We start from the raw sequence: 13,100 nt of genomic DNA on the forward strand, positions 1-13,100 counted from the left end.
AGTCACAAAATGCTAGAAAGTCAATACTATTCAGTTTCTGAATCATCACAATATCTAAGAAAAACTAAAAACATTTTTTCAATTTTAAATATCAATATTCGAAGTTTAAATAAAAACTTTGAAAATTTAAAAATATTAATGGATACAATTAAACATGATTTTAAAATTATTTGTCTGACAGAAACTTGGTGTAAATGCGGTGAAACCAATTATGAATTTGAACTAATTAATTACACATCAATTCATCAAGCACGTGAAGTAAATGCAGGTGGGGGCGTTTGTATTTATATCCACAATTCAATAAATTTTGTCTTACGTAACGATCTCTGCGCCAATGAAACGGATTGTGAGTCTTTGTGCATTGAATTAGTAGATAATAAAGAAAGAAACACAATTATAAATACTACTTATAGACCGCCATCTGGAAACTTAAAAAAATTTAAAACTCATCTTAAAACATTTCTAAACAAAATTATAAATAAAAGAAAACATATTTATATGGTCGGAGATTTTAACATCAACCTAATTAACTATGCCTCAAATATTAATGCTAAGAATTTTATAAACACTCTTCTACAAAATAACCTTATCCCAACAATAAACAAATCTACAAGAATAACAAATAGGTCTTTTACTCTTCTTGATAACATCATAACTAACAACTTTCATAATAACCCTCTTTACACAGGTATAATACAGACCGATATTTCGGATGATTTTCCTACATTCTTAGCTACAAATAGCCTTTTAATAAACAATATGTCCACAAAATCCACCTTAATTCGGCGACAGATCAATGAAAACTCCTTTAAAAAATTTAAAAACTGTTTACAAAATTGCTTTGATTGGGATCTAGTTCTGCAATCAAATGATGCTAATAATGCATATGAATTGTTTCTTCATCAATTTTGCAAACAATATGAAATAGCGTTTCCAGAAATAAAAAAAATTATAACTAATAAGTCGCTCTAAACTCCCTGGATGTCTAAAGGTTTACTAAAATCTTCAAAAAAGAAAGAAAAATTATATATAAAATATCTTAAAAAAAATCTTATAAAAATGAAATAATTTACAAAAATTATAAAAATATATTTGAAAAAACCAAAAAATACTCGAAAAAACTTTATTATGCACAGTTATTAGAAAAAACCAATGGAAACACTAAAAAAATATGGAATGTAATTAAGGATTTAATTGGAAAAAATAATTACAACAACAGCACGCTGCCAAAAAATCCTTTAATTAATGGAACGTTAGTTTATGAAAAATCAATTATAGCTGAAGAACTAAACAACTACTTTGTTAATATTGGCCCAAATTTGGCCTCTAAAATTCCTAATAATTCCATTCCATTTGATTCATACTTTATAATCATCTAACTGAGAATGATATGTTGTATTGCAAACAATTTGGCTTTAAAAATAAGCATTCTACTGAACACGCAGTAGTTGAAATTTCCAATCAAATATCTAACGCCTTAGATAATGACTGTTTTACATTAGGAGTTTTCATTGATCTGTCCAAAGCTTTTGATACCGTAAATCACTATATTCTAATAACAAAACTCGAAAACTACGGAGTAAAAAATAAAAACTTACTTTGGTTCAAAGATTATCTGACAAACAGAAAGCAATTTTTATACTATGATCAAACAAATACAATTCCATACTCCATAACTTGCGGGGTTCCTCAGGGATCTATCTTAGGACCCCTTTTATTCCTGTTGTACATAAACGACGTATACTTATCAACAAATCTTTTAGACCTAATTTTGTTTGCTGATGATTCTAATCTTTTTTTTTTTCTCACAGAGATGTTAAATCACTTTTTAAAATAGTTAACGAACAGCTATGTAAAGTTAGTGAGTGGTTTGAAAGTAATAAACTTTCACTAAATGCTGATAAAACAAAATATATACCTTTTCATAAAGTAAGTAAATCTGAAAATATTCCTCTTAAATTAACAGATCTTAAAATTAATAACACTTTTATTAAAAGAGAATCATTCATAAATTTTTTAGGAGTAAAATTGGATGAAAATTTACTGTGGTATTCACATATAAATAGTATTGAAAAAAAAATCTCAAAAAATATTGCAATGATGTTTAGGGCGAAACCTTTTCTAAATATATCATCCCTGAAAAAATGGTATTTTGCCTTTATCCATAGTTATTTGTCTTTTTTGTAATATTGTGTGGGGTAGTACTAACCATACAAAGCTAAAGAAACTCTACAACAAACAAAAACATGCATGCAGAATAGTATTTGGAGCCGACAGAAGTGTTCCTTGCGAACCACTACTACGCGTGCTCGGTGTTTTAAATGTGTATAAACTTAATTTACACCAAGTTTTATTATTTATGTTTAAAACAAAAAATGGATTATCTCTAAAAATATTTCAATCGTATTTTAATAAAATTAACCATAAATACTCAACAAAGTTTTCAGATAACAATTTTATTGTTCCAAAATATAAATTAAAATTAACTTCCTATTCAATTAAATACCGCGGACCTAATCTGTGGAAAAAGTTTCCAGATATTGTTAACAATAAACAGACTACATTAGAGCAATTTAAGGACGAATCAAAACAATTATTATTATTCATGGATATATCCAACTTTAAATGTTTATTTTAAACTAAAAACAATCATATAAAAAATAGATTTAATTGTATCAGTGATTAATATAAATTAATACAAAATATTTAAAATAAAAAAATATATATATATAAAATATCACTGATGATGTTAATAATTTATATATTAATTATGAAATTTCATTTCTTGTTGTCTTTTATCCTCAAGTAATTTTATTTTTTTTTTTGACTTTTTTATTTTTTATTAAACATTTTAGCAATTGTTTTCAACACTTCTTTAAAAAAAAAAAAAAAAAAAAAAAAACTATTTTTTATTTCTAATTATACTAGTTATTTTCGGTTTTCACTTCTATTTGTTATTTTATATATATTTTTACGTTACGGTAATTTAGAATTTATTGCTGTTATTTTTTTTTAAATGGGGCTCGGCGATAAGGCTGAATACGCCTTCTTTTTGCTCCAGCCAATAGTTTATATAAATGTATTTGCAATGTAAACATTTTTAAACGGTAAAATAAATAATTACAAAAAAAAAAAAAAAAAAAAAAAACTTTGATTGTAACTTTTAAAATGAAATACTACCGTTCAAAGTTTTTCTCAAGTTCATCTTTTGGTTTCGGTTTTAACCCAACCTTGAATTTCAAATGTACCTACATCTGAATTCTCCAGTGCTAGGCTATACAATTGAATGGATGTTTTCAAAGTTTCTTGGAAAAGCTGCCTGCTGAAATCATGGGTTGCACACGCACAACGATAAGGGTCATTTATGATAATATACTTTCATACTTGTTAATAAAAAATATATAAAAATCCATAGCTTTTTATCACGGTTTGTTGATTTGGGGTCCTAATAATAGTGAAATACTCTATGAAAATCCTTTTAGTTGGTAATAGTAAATGCCTCTGGGAGTCCATATTGAGGTGTTTTGAAATCCCTCATTAACATCCAATTGGAAATTTGTATCTCTAAGTGTTTATAAACTAAATGATCCAAATTCGGACTTTGTCGGTGATAATTTCATACAGTAAACATGCTTTGTGAAAAAAATTAATAAAATAAGAAATGTTGCCAATCAAATATTTAAGTTTTCTTATTTTTATAACTTTTTTCAAAATTTCATTTATAACGTTAATTCAGGAGCATTTTTGAAAGCTCGAACCTTGTGTCCGTATCCAGAGATTTTTCCGGAAAAGGCAGTTGTACAAAACAAAGAAAATTGTAAACAAGGTTTTTGTCAAATTATTTGGAAGTTTGAAGATGCCAACGTTTGCAAAGACCCATGAAGAATGCAGAAAATCTGTTTGTGTCATTTGCATGAAAAAAGGTAACCAAGAGCTGACCGAAAACTATAAATCAAAAATCCTTCAACAAATCCAGAAAGATCTCAATTTTAATGATGAGAGAGTGCCTTTTACAACTTGTATCTTATGCCGATCTCAGATTGAAAAGCTTTGTGATGGGAAAACAACCGTTGTGCCAAAACTTTACCATTTTGAGACAATTTTAATCAAATCTGCAACTCGTTTTTCTAATGTTTGTGAGTGTTTACTCTGCCAAATTGCCAAGCTCAAGGGAAAAGAAAAGCATCTGGCAGAAAATAAGGAATCATGCTAGGTGGTTCATTGCCAAAGTCTCACCAGTCTCAGTGAAGACTTTAAATCAGCTCGAAAATTAACAGAATCTGCCATTTTGAAGTTGGGAATTGGTGGAGGAGGCTCCTTTCTGAAAGTAAGCCTCACTCACATTTTTTTGGAGGAGGATGAAACGCCATCAAACAGCCCAGTTCATAAAACTATCAAACTGGTGAATCAACCCTCAACCAAAAAATGTAAAGCAACAAATTCTGATAGCGCTTGCACAAAGCACTTCAGAGAGCTACCATAATGTGAAGGCTATTTTGAATCTCATTCAAGTTCAAGTAGAATGTCAGAAAGATTCTCTCATCATTTCTTGTGATCTCAAGCTTGAAAACATTTTATGTGGAATACAGTCTTACAGCAGCAAGCATCCATGTTATTGGTGTGATGCCTCATCACCGAATCTCCAAAACTGTGGCATCCTGAGAACTTTTGGTGAGATCAGAAGACAACATTCCGAGTTCATCAGAGGAGGAGGAGATTTGAGAAAATAAAAGGACTTCAAAAATATGGTTCACAAGATCAATTTTCCAGATGACAAGCTCGTCCTTGAGGCTATCCCACCCATGGTGCTTTATTTGCTACTTAGTGTGGTAAATCACTTGATCAACACTCTTTGTGGTCTTTGGCCTAAAGCCAAGAAATGCCCCTCATCAATTCACATACCCATCCAGCCTTTCCATGGTTGTCATTTCAATGAGAATGACTGCATGAAGCTCTTGAGAGGTGTGAGCAAACTCCAACTGCTTTCAGAAAAGGAAAATTTTGCGAAAGCTCATGGCTTCATTCAAACACTTACTCTATTTAAGGATGTTGTGACTTATTGCTTTGGCCAGAATTTGGACCCTGACTACGAATACAAGATTTATCAATTCCAACAAAGCTGCATTAAACTTCCGATTTCAGTTACCCCAAAAGCGCATGTTTTTCCATGTACCTGAGTTTATCAAGACAAAAAGATTTAAATTGGGCCTCTTCAGTAAGCAGGCAACAAAAGCCTTGCACTCAAAATTCAAGGTTCATTGGGATAGGTACAAACAAGATTCTTCCCACCCTGATACTGCCAAGCATCTCCTGAAATGTGTAACTGAGTATAATAGCAAGAAAATCTAAAATCTGCATTGGAAAGATTTTTTACATAATTTATTTTAGAATTTTTAGTTTGAAAGATTTGTTTTCCTATGTGTCTTTCCTTGAAGAGTATTCTAATCAATTATCAGAAACAAAATTATTATTTATCTCGTAAGTGAAGTCTTGCAGAAAATAAATGGATAAAAAAAAAAGTCCCTATTTTTACGAAAACAAATATTTTGGTCTTAAAAGCTATCCATAGCGTATATGGAAGGAACACTTTTAGATAAAAACTTAATTGCTCAATAAGTCCGTTGGATTTTAATGCGGGATTTTGAAATTACTCATTTTGTGCTACAATTAGTATAAACAATTACCACCTAAAAGGATTTTCATAGGGTGTTTCCTTGATATTAGAACCCCAAATCTACAAACCGTGTCATATTACCTGCAATGTATTCTCTAGCTTTATCTACTTCTAACCTACACTTTCTTCTATATCACTGCATCCTGAATATTTGCAACTGTACGCTCTACATGCTCAGTCTACATGCAATTTTTAAATATTTTCAACATTACTTTCTTTTTTTTTTTTTTACTGTTAACAATGATTTATTAATCTGATCTAATTACTATGTAGGTGTACCGCAAAAATGAATCCTGAAATAGAAAATTAAATAAAAAAAAACTGGTAAAATACAGTATGCCGGACATCACCCAAATAGAATAGACAGAGTACCAATAGATCAAAAGATGTTTTCTTTATAGTTATTATAACTATTATAACATAATATATATATAATAACTATTATTATATAGAACAATTTGTCATAATAAAATATTATTTGTTATCATAAATATTATATAATATATTTATTAACTACTATAATATAATTTGTTTATATTTATTATAAGTATTATTATTATATAATAATTATTTTATTAACGTATCACGAGTTCATTCTATTATAACTATTGTTATTATAATAACTATTTCATCAATATATGACGAGTTCGTTAAAAGTGACGAGTTCGATAAAACGCGCTAAGTCCAAGTAAATTTAATTTAAAAAAATAGTAAAAACTGAGCTACTCATAGTTGTGCATTATCAGATATCACATATTTTAGAGTTGGCACATTTTTCGTATGGCTTTATGATTAAAATAGATTTTTTTAGATGTTTTGTAAGTGGCTAAAGTACTCAAAACTACTGAGTTTTTTTATGTTGTGTTTGATGTGTATATAATTTTAAATCATTTAAAATACGAGTAGTTTCTGAATAGTCGAATTACATTTTTATAACAACATATAAATTGCATTCTTTTATTTTTGACTTTCGCGTAAACTCTGTAAAATGAGTCGATTTGCTGAATAACGGAGTTTTTCCGTTAATTTGAGTGGAAAAAATCAAATACGGAAACCGTAAAATTTACGGAGAAAGTGCCGTCTCTTCGCTGCCTGACTTTCTCTGCTAATAAAATAACCTAAAAAAATAACCTAATATATATATATATATATATATATATATATATATATATATATATATATATATATATATATATATATATATATATATATATATATTATTAATATTCTTTATTACAATAATTATTACAATTTAAATAAACAAAACTTTATTACAATAATAAAAGTTAACAAGTCAAGATATCGTTAAGAAATAAATAATAGAAATAAATATAAAGAACGCGGATAATCAAAAAAGACCATCAGGTTTTGTCACAGAGAAACCGCTAATTGCTTGTGGATAAAAAATCAAACAAAATAATAAATAAAAAAAAAATAAACATTAAATATATACATATACTAATATAGATAAGGGATTTTCAAAAAATTTTAAATTTTAAAAGTAGATTAGTATATTTTCAGTTGAAAAAATGAGTTTTTTAAGATTTTGTTTAAAAGAATCAAAATTACATTCTTGAGAAAAATCTTTAGAAGCATTTAGAACTATACTATTCCATAAAAATGGTCCGCGAAATGAAATAAAAAATTTTCCAAAATTAGTTTGAGAAAATGGTTCTCGATTTAAATTATTGTTCCTTATAATAAATTTATTTCTATCTCTTTGTAAATAAAAGTTACGAAAAGAAACGGGTGATAGGTGGGTCTTGCATTTATATATAAAACAAAGAATATTAAAAACATTTAACTCATATATATTGAGTGCTTTCATATCATATAAAAGAGGCTTGGCGTGAGCAAAACGGTCCTTGAAATTTATAAGGCGTGCTGCATGTTTCTGTTGCCGATAAAGAGGTTTAAGTTTACTTTTATAAGTACTACCCCAAGCAATGTTTGCATAATTAATATGGCAATGAATTAGCGAATAATATAACTGAATTAAGGTATGTTTATCTAGAAAGTTTCTTATTTTGTATAAAATGCCTATACTCTTTAAAACTTTATTGTATAAGTTAGCAATGTGGCTTTTCCAATTAAGGTTTTTATCGATATATACACCTAAAAATTTTGTCACTAGAACTCTTTTAATAATTATGTTATCGATATAAAGAAACATAATTGTCATTAGGTTAGAAGCTTTTGGTAGATCATTAATATATATTAGAAATAGGAGGGGTTCTAATATGGATCCTTGAGGAACTCCACATGAAATATTTAACAAATTAGATGATACGTTATCATCCGCATAAACAAACTGTTTCCGATTATTTAGGTAACTTTTAAGCCAAATTAATATATTTCCAGTATTTCCGTACCACTCCAACTTTTTAAAAAGAATTTTGTGATCAATAGTATCAAAAGCTTTTGCCAAGTCAATGAAAACACCAAAAATAAATTGAGAATTTTCAAATGAGTCAGATATATTTCTTGCAAATTGTAAAATGGCATGTTCAGTGGAATTGTTTTTTTGGAATCCATATTGATTGCTGTATAATAAACTGTTTATAGTAAGATGATTATAAATTTTATTGTACAAAATTCTTTCTAAAACTTTAGAGAATACAGAAAGTATTTAAATTGGACGATAGTTACTTATATTCTCAATGTCACCACATTTGAATATTGGTATGACTTTTGCTAATTTTAGAGCTTGTGGAAAAACTCCCTGTTTAATTGATATTGAAAAAATCTTAAAGAGTATAGCTTTTAAAACATCAAATGAACTTATAATAATGTTGCCGTCAATACCATCAGGGCCTACTGCTTTGTTAGATTTCAACATTTTAAATGCAATTTCAAACTCTTCAAAAGAGTTCAAGTAAGAGTTTAGAGGGAAACATAGATCAATCATTAAACTGTTTGCTATAGGAATGTTTCTTGCAAGATTTGGTCCTACAGACACAAAATATGTATTAAACTCTTCCGTAATATGTCTTTTATCATATAAAAATTCATTATTATGCTTAATTATGTTTGGCAAAGGGAGAGATGTACTTTTTTTGCTGCCAGTAATTTCTCTTATTATAAACCAAGTACGCTTAAAATTTAATTTATATTTATCTTGTAAATTTAAATAATATTTTTTTTTGTTTGTTTTTTTTTGAGGCTTTCAAAAAGTTTAGCGTAATTTTTATATATAATTTTATTTTCATTTGTTTTACATTTTAAGTAATTAATGTATAATTTTTGTTTAATTTTTGAAGACTTACGCAAACCCTTTGTAATCCAAGGCGATTTAATACTTTTAGCTTTGAGATTTAAATTAACTTCAGGGAAATTAGTGTCGTAAATATCATAGAAAGTTTTAAAAAAGGAGTTATAAACTATGCTTGTATTATCAGAGGCGTTAATAAAGCTTAAATCAAATAAAGATAATTGTACTTTAAAAAGATTCAACATTTTTATTTGTAAAAATTCGCTTTTTGAAAACCCGTTTTTCATTAGGAAGTAATTTATTATCTATATTTATAGAAAAGAAAACAGGAAAATGATCAGATATGTCATTTTTAATTATGCCTTTTTTTAAGGATACGTTAAAAACATCAGTGGTTAAAATATTATCAATTAAAGAAGCACTTTATTGAGTAATTCTTGTCGGTTTGCTAATCAAAGGAATCGCACCATTTTCGAGAATGCCATTATAAAACTTTTTAATCTTATTATTGACGTGGTATTGAAAACAATCTAAATTCATATCACCCAATAAGTAGATAAATTTATTTTCGCGGTTACTTTTTTTTAATAACGTCATTAGGGTCACGGCACCACCTACCGCGACTTTAAGAAAACTTTTAACTTCAAAACTTCTTAACTCCAAAACCATAACAGATTTTTATTTAGGGTTTTCGAATTAATATTTTATACTCAATTATTAACTAAATTATATAATTCGAATTTGAGTAAAGTTATTTTTTTCATGTTATTTTTAAATATTTGTAAGATCTAGTATGTTTCTTCACCTACCGTGATAAAGCACCACCTACCGTAATCGATTCTGCATCTACCGTGTATGAAAAAAATCGTATATTTTAATTTTACTTTTATATATTTAAATCAAGAAACAAAATACATAAATTTAATACGATTACAAAACAAAGAAGACATTGGTTATAAAATTATCCACCAAAGCTTTATTCTGAATTTAAACTTTTTTTCTTTTTAAATTTTTTTTTTAAATATTTTTGATTTTTTGTCTTTTATTTTTATTTTCTTTTGTTACAACTTGTTTTCTTTTAGATTTTTCTTTTTCTTTTTCTTTCAATTCTTTTTTTTCAGCAGCTTTTTTTTTACGTTCAATTTCTTTGATATCTTCTTCTTCCTTTGCATTTTCTCTGGTTATTTGAATCTCTAACCATTTGGATAACGCTCGGTAATCGTTCAACTTGTTTCAGCCTTTTTTTCGCGATTGGTTGTTTTGGCCATAAAAGAAAGTCGTGTAATGGGTTTACATCTTTTATTATTTGTTTATTTGAATCTGGTGGATCTGCTGCTAATTTACTTTCACCAGATTCATTAATTATTACGCTTTTTCCAAATTCGCTAACATTACTAGATACGATTTCATTTTGCGTACTGCTAATATCTAAATACGATTCTTTATCGATACCATTGTTCAATACATTATTGTTGGCTTCAATTAAATTTATGGCTTGTTTGGAGCTATCGTTAAATTTAAGTTTTTTCTAAAAATTAAATAATTCTCTGAAGCCAGTTTTACCTCCCTATTCTTTATTTCCAGTTTTTTCAAACTGTAGCAATACTTCAGGTGCAACGTTGTTTCCAAATAAGTTTCCCACATTATTATGGCTTGAAAGATTCGTTTCATTATTATCAATTGTGGAATTCAATTTAACACGTTGAATTACTTTTTTATAATCAACATTGCTCGCATTAAATGGGTATATTCCTGTCGACCTAAATCCGTTAATAATATTTTTTTTCATACTTGGATCCATAACAAAATTATTCAACAACATTGGTACATTTTCTTTGCAAATTTAAATTGCCGACAAATGTTCTGCCATTTTTTTTTCATTGGTCCGAAAACTGACACATTTAATGGTTGTAAGATGTGTGTAGCATTAGGAAACAACGAAATCAAATGAGTTCTTTCCGAAGAGCAATACATGCTGAGCTCTTTAGACAGATGCGAGCGATGTCCGTTCATGAACATATATATAGGTAATTGTGTATTAAAAGATTTCAAATATGGTACTAACACATTTGTGAAGTACTCATAAAAGCATTCGGCGGTCATCCAGCCGCTGTCACTTCTACCGAATCCCTAACCTGGTGGTGCAGCAGCAGCAATAGTTTTTATCATTCGAGCATACTTGTACAATGTTAATGATGGTGCAAATTCATCATTTGCGTTTACGCAAAATAGAGTTGTAAGGTTTTCCTTATCGCTGTTGTTGCATTTTTCATAAACATTTCTTCCTTTAATGCCAATTACTTTTTCAGTTTTTGGTGCTAACTCAAAACCAGTTTCGTCTAAATCAAAAACACGAGATGGATCATTAAGGTATTGCGCATCATCGCCTAATAATTCATACATCTCATTAAACCATTTTCTTATCGATGCTTCAGTTATAAGACCTCTAGCTCGACTAATATGCTCTGCTCGTTTTTGCGATAATTCCTTATGACGACGCATAAATTTATAACACCAGTTTTTACTTGGGATATCATTTTTAAATGGTGTTTTTATACCTCGCTCTATAACTATTTTTTGTACCGCCTCAATTAATAACTTTTTTGTAATCGCAAAACCCATGTTAGCGCACTGCATTAACCAAGCAAACAATTCATTCTCTATTTCTTCTCCAAGATATGATTTAAAGCCAGAGTTTTGCCGTTTGGGTTGGCTTTTACCAGATAATTTGTCGCGTAAGGTACTTTCAGGAGCATTAAACTTTTTGCTGACACATGAAATTTTTTCACCTTTATTTAAAGCTCTAAGTGCTGCATGTAGTTGTTCTTCTGAATACAAAAGCTTTTTTCGAATTTTTTTTTCTTTTTTGAACCTTGCATCTTTCTAATCGAATTCATTTCACATAATAAATAAAATATAAAAAACATATCAAATAAATACTCCCTAGGGTTAAATTACCTTTAATTGGTAATTGAGTTGAACTGAAATAGTTTTTTAGAGAGAAAACTTCACAAAATAAAACACATCCGAAAAAATATTTTTATAAACGGTAAGTGCTAACTATTATAATTTTCGTTTACATATATTGAATGTACATATATCGACTGACAAATAGGGATTGGCACAACTAAATGCACAAACATTGATTGACAAATAGGGATTGGCGTGATTAAAAGTACATGATTTGAGACAGGGTTAGGGATTGGGCTAGAGATAAATCAGAAAATAATGCGTTCAGCATTTATTAACAGTTTTGCTTTACATTCTTGATAGAAACCAGGCTTTTTTAAATTCGTCGTTGAAAAGAATTTTATTTATAACCGAGCATGAAAATATGGCGAATATTAGCGTTTTTTAGTGTAATTTTTTAAACTTCAACAGCAATTAAGAGCACTTTTTTGTTGGTTTTCAGACCTATGTTTTTATACGATTCTTAATCATCATAAAATTCTCTATCATAATCAACAATAAAAAAAAGGGGGGGGGGGGGGAGAAGAAACTGCAGTAGCGCCATTTTATATTATATAATCTTTTTACGAAACCATTTTTATTTCTTTTCTACCTAAGTTATACATTGAGTGATTATATGGGCTGGGCACTCACTCTATATATATATATATATATATATATATATATATATATATATATATATATATATATATATATATATATATATATATATATATATATATATATATATATATATATATATATATATATATATATATATATATATATATATATATATATATATATATATATATATATATATAAATTAGTAAAAAAACACTTATCTAACTTTTATCTTCTACTTTAAGTTTCACCATTGCTGGATCATTAGGAAGAGCTCTTCCAAATGATCCAGCAATGATGAAACTTAAAGTAGAAGATAAAAGTTAGATAAGTGTTTTTTACTAATTTAATTTATTATTGCTCTGTTCTTTAAGAACATTGAGTACTCTATTTGTAAAATACATTAACATAATTTACATATATATATATATATATATATATATATATATATATTATATATATATATATATATATATATATGTTTTTTGTTTTTTTTTACAGCCCATATATCACTCACTGGCCTACTAGAAAGCCGATCCAAAAGCTGTTAATCACATAACAAATATGCCTAGAAATTCTTTACTGGTTATTCAAAGTAAAATATTTTCGGCTTTGTCTTGAAATAATAAGTTATTTTCAAAT

The sequence above is a fragment of the Hydra vulgaris genome, chromosome 01, assembly GCF_038396675.1.
Source record: "Hydra vulgaris chromosome 01, alternate assembly HydraT2T_AEP".
In the NCBI taxonomy this organism is placed as follows: Eukaryota; Metazoa; Cnidaria; class Hydrozoa; order Anthoathecata; family Hydridae; genus Hydra; species Hydra vulgaris.